This window comes from Lactuca virosa, chromosome 6 (genome assembly GCF_052849685.1).
Source record: "Lactuca virosa cultivar CGN04683 chromosome 6, Lactuca_virosa_CGN04683_v6, whole genome shotgun sequence".
NCBI lineage: Eukaryota > Viridiplantae > Streptophyta > Magnoliopsida > Asterales > Asteraceae > Lactuca > Lactuca virosa.
The window spans coordinates 48,139,963-48,150,770 of NC_136431.1; the positions used below are offsets into that span (position 1 = coordinate 48,139,963).

General features: G+C 34.7%; 1 long non-coding RNA gene across 1 annotated transcript; it reads left to right on the top strand.

Annotated features, from left to right (window-relative positions):
* The first annotated feature begins 9,607 nt into the window (after nt 1-9,607).
* LOC145119021 (uncharacterized) lies at nt 9,608-10,808 on the top strand. Its single transcript, XR_013713597.1, has 2 exons — nt 9,608-10,027; nt 10,088-10,808. It is a non-coding gene; the product is annotated as an uncharacterized LOC145119021 (long non-coding RNA).

Sequence of the window (10,808 nt, forward strand, 5' to 3'; positions counted from 1 at the left end):
AAAAGATTGGAGATCTTTGTATAGCAGATAGTGGTAGTACACATACTATTCTGAAATCAAAGAAATATTTTTCAGAATTAGTACCAACAAAAACAGTCATACATACAATATCAGGTCCTGCAGACTTGATAGAGGGAACCGGGAAAGCCCATTTTATATTACCAAATGGTACAAGCTTTTGTATAGAAAATACCTTATTTTCTCCAAAGTCTAATAGAAACTTATTAAGTTTCAATGACATATATTTCAAAGGTTATGACACAAAAACTGTGACCATTGAAAATAAGAAATATATGTATATTATAGACAAAAACCATGTGCTTGAAAAACTACCAACACTTGATTCTGGTCTGCATTATACATATATACATATGATTGAATCAAATATGGTAGTAGAAGGAAAACATTGTGATCCTGGGACATTCAGTTTATGGCATGATAGGTTGGGCCACCCAGGATTAACAATGATGCGAAGGATAATTGAGAATACACACGGGCATCCATTGAAGGACCAAAAGCTTCCTCAATCCAATAGCATAAAACCATGTGCATCTTGTTCCCTTGGAAAGTTAATTATAAAACATTCTCCAATGAAAGTTGAAAGGGAGTCACCTAGATTTCTAGAAAGAATTCAAGGTGATATATATGGACCGATTCACCCACCATCTGGACCATTTAGATACTTTATGGTCTTAATAGATGCATCCAGCAAATGATCTCATGTTTGCCTATTATCAACTCGTAATATGGCATTTGCAAAGTTTCTTGCCCAAATTATTAAATTAAGGGCACATTTCCCTGATTATACTATCAAAAGAGTGAGACTTGATAATGCTGGTGAATTTACTTCACAAGCATTTAATGACTATTGTATGTCTGTAGGAATTGTTGTTGAGCATCCAGTTGCTCATGTACACACACAAAATGGTTTAGCTGAATCACTAATTAAACGTCTCCAGCTAATAGCTAGACCATTGATAATGAGGACCAAACTTCCTGTTTCTGTTTGGGGCCATGAAATCTTACATGCTGGATCATTGATACGCATAAGACCAAGTTCATATCATGTATATTCTCCACTACAACTTGCTTTCGGTCAAGAGCCAAATATATCCCATTTGAGAATTTTCGGGTGTGCAGTATATGTCCCTATTGTACCACCTCAACGGAAAAAAATGGGTCCTCAAAGAAGGTTGGGAATATATGTTGGTTATGAGTCAGTCTCTATTATAAGATATCTTGAACCATTAACAAGTGATGTTTTCACAGCACGCCTAGCAGATTGTCAATTTGATGAGGCAAATTTCCCATCATTAGGTGGAGAAAAGAAGATTCTGGAAAAGGATGTGTCATGGCATGAGCCTACTTTATCATATCTTGACCCTCGCACAAAGCAATGTGACATGGAAGTTCAAAAGATAATGCATTTCCAAGAAATGGCAAATCAATTACCTGATGCATTTACTGACACAAAAAGGGTGACTAAATCATATATACCAGCTGTCAATGCTCCAGCTCGAATTGACATTCCACATGGACAATCTGATGATAAAGTCACTCAAGAGTCTAAAACACGCCTGAAGCGTGGAAGGCCATTTGGTTCTAAAGATAAGAACCCACGAAAAAGAAGAGGAGCAGAAAATGCACTAGATCACGATGAAAGTGTTCCTGGAGAAACACGAATTATTCAAATTCCCCCAGGAAAGGAGGATGATGCATTAAATTATGGTCAGACAAATAGAATATGTGACCAAAATGAAACTGACAATATAGGTGCAATATTTTCTTATTCAGTTGCATGTGATATTATGAATGATGATCTCGAACCACAATCTGTCATTGAATGTCAAAGAAGAAATGATTGGGCTAAATGGAAGGAAGCTATGCAAGTTGAATTAAATTCTCTTAACAAGAGAAAGGTTTTTGGGAACATTATCCTCACACCTGAAGTTGTGAAACCATTAGGATATAGATGGATCTTCGTACGAAAAAGAAATGAGAAAGACGAAATTGTAAGATACAAGGCCAGGCTTGTTGCTCAATGTTTCTCTCAAAGACCTGGAATTGATTATGAAGAAACTTATTCACCGGTAATGGATGCAACCACTTTCAGATATTTAATCAGCTTGGCAGTATCTAAAAATTTAGAGATGCGTCTTATGGATGTTGTTACAGCTTACTTGTATGGATCACTTGATAGTGATATCTATATGAAAATCCCTGAAGGATTTAAAATGCCTGAAGCGTTAAGTGCAAAACCCAAATAAATGTATTCTATAAAATTACAAACATCTTTGTATGGGTTAAAACAATCTGGGCGCATGTGGTACAATCGTTTAAGCGATTATTTGACAAGTAAAGGTTATAAAAATAACACTATTTGTCCATGTGTATTTATTAAGAAAACAACATCTGGATATGTGATCATAGCAGTCTATGTTGATGATCTAAACATCATTGGAACGAATAAAGAAATCCTTGAAGTGATTGAACTTTTAAAGAAAGAATTTGAAATGAAAGATCTTGGAAAAACCAAATATTGTCTTGGTTTACAGATTGAGCATATGCCTAACGGAATACTTGTGCATCAATCAAATTACACAGAAAGAGTCTTGAAACTTTTCAATATGGAAAATGCAAATCCTTTAAGCACTCTAATGGTTGTTAGATCATTAAATATTGACAAGGATCCATTTCGTCCATGCGAAGAAAATGAAGTCCTTGGTTCAGAAGTACCATATCTAAATGCAATTGGAGCTCTTATGTATCTTACCAATTGTACTAGACCTGACATTTCTTTCGCTGTAAACTTGCTAGCAAGATTTAGTTCAGCCCCAACAAAAAGACATTGGAATGGAATCAAACATATTTTTCGATACCTTCGAGGAACTAGTGATTTAGGGTTATTTTACCCTAACAATTCAAAACAAGGCTTGATTGGTTATGCAGATGCAGGTTATTTGTCTGATCCTCATAAAGCTAGATCTCAAACTGGATATGTATTCATGAATGGAGGTACTGCAATTTCCTGGCGTTCTCAAAAGCAAACACTTGTTGCCACATCCTCAAATCATGCTGAAGTAATTGCACTAAATGAAGCTAGTAGAGAATGTACATGGTTAAGATCGATGACACAACTAGTTTTAACTTCATGTAGACTTGAAAAGGATATATGTCCAACTTTAATTTATGAAGATAACTCAGCATGTGTCACTCAAATGAAAGAGGGATATATCAAGAGCGACAGGACAAAACTTATACCTCCAAAGTTTTTTGAGTACACTCAAGAGCTTATAAAGAACCATCAAGTTGAAATCAAATATGTTCAATCCAGTAACAATGCAGCAGACCTTTTTACGAAGGCACTTCCTACTGCAATCTTCAGGAAACATGTCCATGGCATCGGAATGCGACATGTGCATAGAACATAATGTGACGGATGTCTAAATAAGGGGGAGCCAACTATACACTGCACTTTTTTTCCCTTCGCTAAAGTTTTTTTCCCACTGGGTTTTCTTTAGCAAGGTTTTTAATGAGGCAGTACGTCAAAGTTGAATGCTAAAATGATGTCATCCAAGGGGGAATGTTGTAAATAATTGGTGGTGTTGTAAATAATTGGTGGATGACATAATAATTGGTGCATGGCAAATTTGTCAACATTTCTAACTAGTTACAATTATATATTAGTAAAATTTGTAGTATAAATACCCCTCCATTGTAAAGAATGAAATACACCAAAAGTTATAAGAGATATAACTTTCATATTCTCTCTAAATATTCTTTCTTCTCAATTAAAGTTCTTATCAAAGTTTACTAGTTTGGTTTGATTTATAGTTACATTAATTACGCTTAATTCATAACATATATATATATATATATATATATATATATATATATATATGTGTGTGTGTGTGTGTGTGTGTTTAATTTATTTTGAGAACCAATATTTGTGTGATAACTTAAATACCAATTTTCTTGTCAAAATTATCCCAGATAGAGATTGTTTATGAGGTGTTGATCTAGGAGTCAGCCTTTGCCCGACAACGAAATCTAAATCACTGTCGTTAATCAATATATGATGTTCATAATCATGGGTAGTATTTATTGTTGTGATAAAATCATTATCAAGTGACTATGCCGAAAACAAAGAAGATAAAGAACATAGTGAAGAATCAGAAGAATGTTGATGCAATTCAAAAGTGGAGAGTTTATGAGGCGATTGATTTTGAATGGTTGGCATAGGATTGAAATTGGAAGAGAAATTAATGTTATATTTTCCAAATGGAATCATTGGTTTCTTGTGATGCATTACATACGTGATTAGGGTTTTAGGAATGTGATGAATTTGTAAATAACATTGCATCCTTGAATTTGAATTATTCTCCTAAATTTCATTGAAAATGGAATAATGAAGTTTACTGGAAAAATAATTGCAATTTTTGTCCAAAAATAAAAAAGTCTTTTCACTGATATTTAACAAAAAAAATAGAGTTAAAAGGGTGGAGTGCAAAAATTGAAAACCACATGATCAAAACTGATAAAAATCAAAAACCTGCAATTTTCAATAAAATGCATCGACAAATTCTTCCATGAAGAATTTCCAAACCATTTGACTCTTCAATCATTATAATATAAATGATTATTCAATCTTCTTCCATGAAGAATTTCCAAACCATTTGACTCTTCAATCATTATAATATAAATGATTATTCAATCAAGTAATAGATAGTAAATTGGCCGGTTTGAAAATAAAGAAAATTGCTAGTTGTAGAATATTAATCTCAAACTTAAACCTAACAAAAATAAAATCAACAATGCTAAGAATATGAGTTTGATCCATTTTGCTCCTTTTAGGCTAAGTAAATTGCTAAGTAAATTAACATAAGGTTAGAGATAAATAAGGGTTTGATCCGAATTTTCTTCCATTTAGGTATCATAGACCGAGAGAGATTTTTATTACTTGTCTATTCTATTCTTTTCTTTACAATGTATTTTATATACCAAAAACCATTAGAAATAGAGAATCCATATCAAAGAAAAATCTAATTGTTGGAATAGCTAGTCCATTTTAAATATACCATAAAAACCAAATATCAAACCAATTTAAATATATCATATAAACCAAATATCAAACCATATTTTCTTGCATGATTCAAGCATCATAAAGTTAGATTTAACTATTTTCTTAAAATGGTTACCTAAAATTGAAGATTATAGAATTTGAACCTTGAACCATTTCATTATTTATATATCTTGAGCTATCTTGAATTCTTGATGGTGGTTAATCTAACTATTTAAGCCTTTATTTAGTGAGGTAGTTGAAAAGCTAATTTATTAATAATTTATTTTAAATAATTTATTAAAAAATAAGCGACAATAAACTATTTGGTTTTATTAAATTGCAATAAAATCATAAAACACTAATTACAATGAATTTAAAAAATAAGTTTGTAAATATCTGATTAAAGTCTTTTGTTTTTTTTTTTTTTTTTTTTTTTTGTCTTTTATATTTTGTCATTTGAAAAGTATAACTTACACTCGTCAGTTTTTTCATATCATCAAAAAAATAATAAATAAATAAATGCTCGTTACGAGAATACATGGTACAATCATAATGACATTTTTTTGTGGCTTAAACATTTTAGAGAATTTTTTGTATGTCTTGTTGTACTTATGCTATGGATTTCTTGGTTCGAGAAGGTTAAAAAATATAAATATATTTTTATTTAATCATATTATTAGTTGAAAATGAAACTTTACCAAATGAGCCGGAAATAAATTTGAAGGAATTGAATAGACCTTGACTGCTAGCACTCCATATGTTTCTTGTTTGACAGCTGTTGAAGGAAGGCGATGGGTTTGTTTTTTTGTGCAACTCATATTTATCCGTCCCAAAAGATTAAAGCTTTAAGAGTATCTGAAAAATGGGCCCAAAAGCCTAGGTGGACCGGAACTTCTAATTTTTCAAAGACAAAACTACACGAATGGTTCGTTGGTTAGCTGAAAATTGTCACTTTGGTTTAAAAAGGTTTGGACTAACACCAGGGGTCCAAATTTTTCATTTTATTGCGAGTTTGGTCCGATTTTGTTTGAACTTTTTTATAAAGACGATTTTGCCCCTGATTATTTAATATTTTAATTTTCTTTTAGTACAAAAATTAAAAATAAAAGAAAAAAAGAAGATTCTCTCTCTTCAAAGAAGGCGAGCACCAGAGATTATCCCACCTTGTGATCGATCGACACTCCCCGGAAATCCCCTTCTGGCCTCACCTCTCATACCTCTCTCTCGAACCAACCGTCGCACCCGCTTCTTCTTCTTCTTCTTCTGTCGAGCAAAAACCACCGACGACCTCATCTTCTTTATTGTTGCTGCTCGTGGCACCTCATCGGGACCCTCAAACGAACCTTGTTTTCGATTCCTCTTCCTGTTTCGAACCAACACCGGAGGCGTGTGGTCTGCTGTCGTTCTCTTCCCACAATCGCTCGGGGATGAGAGGGCAAAATCGGAGACCAAATTTGCAGAGATTAGCACTCTACATGTGTGTGTCTAGGGTTTTTTTATTGGGGGTGACAGAAGGTTAGCAAAGGAAGATTCTGATGCCAAAACGACTTCATATTTGCTCGAAGCTATCCCGACGATCTCGATTCTCAAATCGCCTCTCTCTACAACCTTCTAAATCTCAAAATCGGCAATGAATCGTAATCATTTCCAGAGATCGATAGGGCCGAAGAGAAGGAAAGGGAAGGTAGTGAAACTTCTCTTTTCTTGTTTTGATTACAAGGTGCGATGAGTTGAGTTAGGAGAGCAGCAACATCGGCGTAGGTGGTGTGTTTGGCAGTGGAGCTCGACGGGAAGAAGGGCAGGTGCAATGGGGGGTGTTTGGCGTTTTTGTTTGCTCGACAATCACAGATTTCCTTTCATCTCTCTTCTTTTTACTTTTACTGTAAATCCATGGGGTTTAGTCAACAGATTTAGGTTAATATGAGTGTTTGTTGATTGATTCTTGATAGAAATGGATAAATGGAATGGATGAGTGAGGTTAATCTTTTATAGGAAATCGATGGGTGTATGTTTGTTTTGCTTGACATAATCGATGGGCTTTCAATCACTAGGTTTAGGTTTGTGTTTTGGTTGCTTGAAATTGCCATAGAAAGAAGATGAAGCAATAACAAGGAGTGGTTGTATTTCTCATTTGCAGGTATACATGAAAAGAACAAGAATGCTCTTGTATTCTTGGCTGGGAACGAATGCAGAAGGGAAGAACAAGGATATGTGTTGAAGGATATGTACTGATTGTATTTGTTTATTAGAGAGAGAGAGATAGAGAGAGGGAGGGGGAGAGGGAGAGGGAGAGAGAGAGGGAGAGAGGGAGAGAGAGAGAGAGAGGGAGGGAGAGGGAGAGGGAGAGAGAGGGAGGGAGGATATGTATTGATTGTATTTGTTTATTAGAGAGAGAGAGAGAGGGAGGGAGAGGGAGAGAGAGAGAGAGAGTATCTTCTTTTTTTTCTTTTTTTTTAAATTTTTTTTAATTGTTGTAATAAAAGAAAATTAAAATATTAAATAATCAGAGGCAAAATCGTCTTTATAAAAAAGTTCAAACAAAATCGAACCAAACTCGCAATAAAATGAAAAGTTTGGACCTCTGGTGCTAGTCCAAACTTTTTTGGACCAAAGTGGCAATTTTCAGCTAACCACAGGGACCATTCGTGCAGTTTTGTCTTTTTTAAAAGGGTCCTTCGTACATATATCATAAAACGTGTTTAGTCCTTATTTTCAAAAATTAACTCAGACCGTCCCTTGCTTGTTAAAAACTTGCACACTTCATCCCTCTAGACATAAAAGACTAGTTTGCCCTTAATAATTTCTTTTTTAATTTTATTTTATTTGTTAATCATTTTTAGACTTAAAAAAAGGAAAAAATATCTCTACCAAACCCTTCCCCCCCCCCCCCCCCTCTCCTTCCCTTTCCCTAGTTTCTTTCGTCTCCCTCATTCTTACCATTACCGACAACCACCCAAAACCTAACTCTCCGGCGAGACCACATAAGTTCCTCATCCTTTCTCCGGCGATGGCAGCAGAAAAGTCCTCGTCTTCTGCACCTACTTTCAAGCTCATATCTCGTTCCCTCATCGTCTGTAAATATGTTATAAATGAAGGTCGATAAAATGGTGGATGAAGTGGTAAGAGAATACGTTGGCGAGGCTTTGTGTTATAGCCCATGTTCTTCTCCCTCCAATCGGTCACCAGATGTGTCTCCTCCTTCCTAACGCTTAAATCGGCGTGTTCATGGTAATCTTTACAAACAAAACTTTGAAATGGATTTGGAGAAGGCTACAAATGAGCTCGTGCTTGGTGTCTAGCCTGATGAAGCGATTTATCTCAAGATCAATAATAAGATTCCTGATCTTGGAATCAGATTTGATCGGAGTGATCTTAAATTGCTCTACAAGGCCAGGTAAAAGATTGAATTGGTTTCGTTAAAGCTAATAGATTTAATAAGAATTTGGGATTAGGGTTTGCGATTGACGAGAATTTTGGGTTTTTTTTGGTGAAGTTGTAGAGAGATAGATCCAGGTGTACGAGATAGAAGGAGAGAAATGGGGTGAAGATTTTCGACGGTTTTCCATTTTCCGGTAGTGGTGCAAGGTAGTGGCCCGGTGGCCAGATTTTTACTTTAAGGGGAGTAGGTTCGTGTGAGGCAAATTTGGATTTGGGAAGGGACAAATGGGACGGGGGTGGGTAGGCATGATATGTTTACCCTTTTCTTTTAAAAAAAAATAAAAATAACAATAATAACATTAAATTAAATGGAAAAGAAATACACAAAGGGCATTATGGTCATTTTAGATCTGTCAGGGACTACATTCGCAACAAAAATGTATATCAGGGACGAAGCGTGCACGTTTTAAGCAAACGATGGACGGTCCGAGTTAATTTTTGAAAATAGGGACTAAACACGTTTTCTGTCATATGCACGAGGGACGATTGGTGTAATTTACCTTTTTTAAAATTGATAGGTTGTGTTTGTATGGTTTTAACAAATTATAACATTCGTTTTTCATCTATATGAAAAGACTATTATGTTTATGTAATTAACTTTAGGTTTTCTTTATCTAATAATTAGTTAATAAATTATTATTTTAATATAGTTTGCCCACCCACGATACCCTCCATCCAACACATTTTTCTTTAATAAATCACTATATTCATATTCCTTTCTCCTTTCTGTCGACAATCAAAACCACAATCATCACGGTTATGCACTAACAATCACTTTAATCGTGAGAATGCCATTGGTGTGGTTTGGAGATGTAGACGACGGGATGAATAGGGATTCTTAAATTTCTATTATTATTAATTATAAATATGTAATAAAGAAAAGTAATATATGTTAAAAATGCTATAATAGTCTTTGTATATTGATCATGGACCACCATAATGTTTTGAAACTGTTGGTGTTAATCCAAACCATGTGAAAGGTACGTGTTTTATTCAGGGGCATTTTAGTCTTTTATTAGGAGTATGACTAAGTAAATGGCCACGTTAGCTCTAGAGATTTAGTGGACAGTAGTTGCAGTCATTTTAGGATAAGTAGTTGGAATTATGTTGTTTAAATAACCTTGTAATCGATGAGTTAATTGGATTGGAATAACACAAAAAATTGCCCCATATCTTCTCCTTTTTACTCTATGTGTTTTTGCTGTGTGAAACAGGGCCTGAACCAACAGAAACCACGAGGACACACCACCTATCAAGTTTTTAAATGTTGGAACTTGTGATTCTAACCAAACCACAATAACCATTTCAATAATTTGCTTTTTATTTAATTATTGTTTGATGGTGGTTTGACATTTAATTTGTGTGTTAGTTGTTCGTTTTTTGTCTACAGAGTTGCATGACCTCTTTTGTCTGCATCGTGCAAACCATGCAGACATAAGGAATTGAGGTGAATTTTTCAGAAAACTGGAGACGTAAAAACATCTACGAGGGTCTTCATGGCACAAATATAGCCTTGAGTCTTCTAAGGTCTGCACAATTCTATTCAAAACATAAAAAAAAAAAATAATAATAATAATAATAATGCAGCCCATCTGTTTCTCTCGACATATCGGCGTCCCCATAGTTCTTTTTCACCATTCAACGCCTCCTTCCTTCACCGGTCATCTTCCTCATCTCCCTTCTGTTGCCGCCGTCTAGAAGATGCCAATAACAGCCGCCGACCGCCTCTCCATCGCATCAGATCTCCTGTCGACCACCTTCCTTCTCACGTTGCTCCCATTGCTTGCTTCTTCCTAGACCACGCTCTTCCTTCTATAGTAGGTTTGTTGAAATTGTTTCTGAAAATAGCTAGAATTGTTGAAATTGCTTCTAAAATAGCTAAAATGGCTTCATGTTTGTTTCTACTTTCATGTAGTTTTCTTTAATAGTTGAAATCGTTTTTGAAATAGCTAAAATCTAATTTCTTTAGACTGTATGGGTTGCTATCTATTGCTGTGAATTTATTGGCATCCAACCATTATGATACACTCTATATGTTCGATAAAATGTCTTTTTTAGCGGTGTAATTTCACCGTCTCTGTTTTGCTTTCTTTCTCTAATTTCCCTCTTCTCTGTTGAGAGATTTGTACAAGAAAGACGCGGATGTAAAAGCACATGAGAGTGAAGACGATGATCAGGCATGGAGGGCTGAATTTGGAGCAATATATCAATACCATCATTATTAACTTGTATCATTTTGTTCAATTATTATTATTATTTTATTTTTATTTATTTATTTATTTTGAAGAAAATTCATGCACATTTTGCT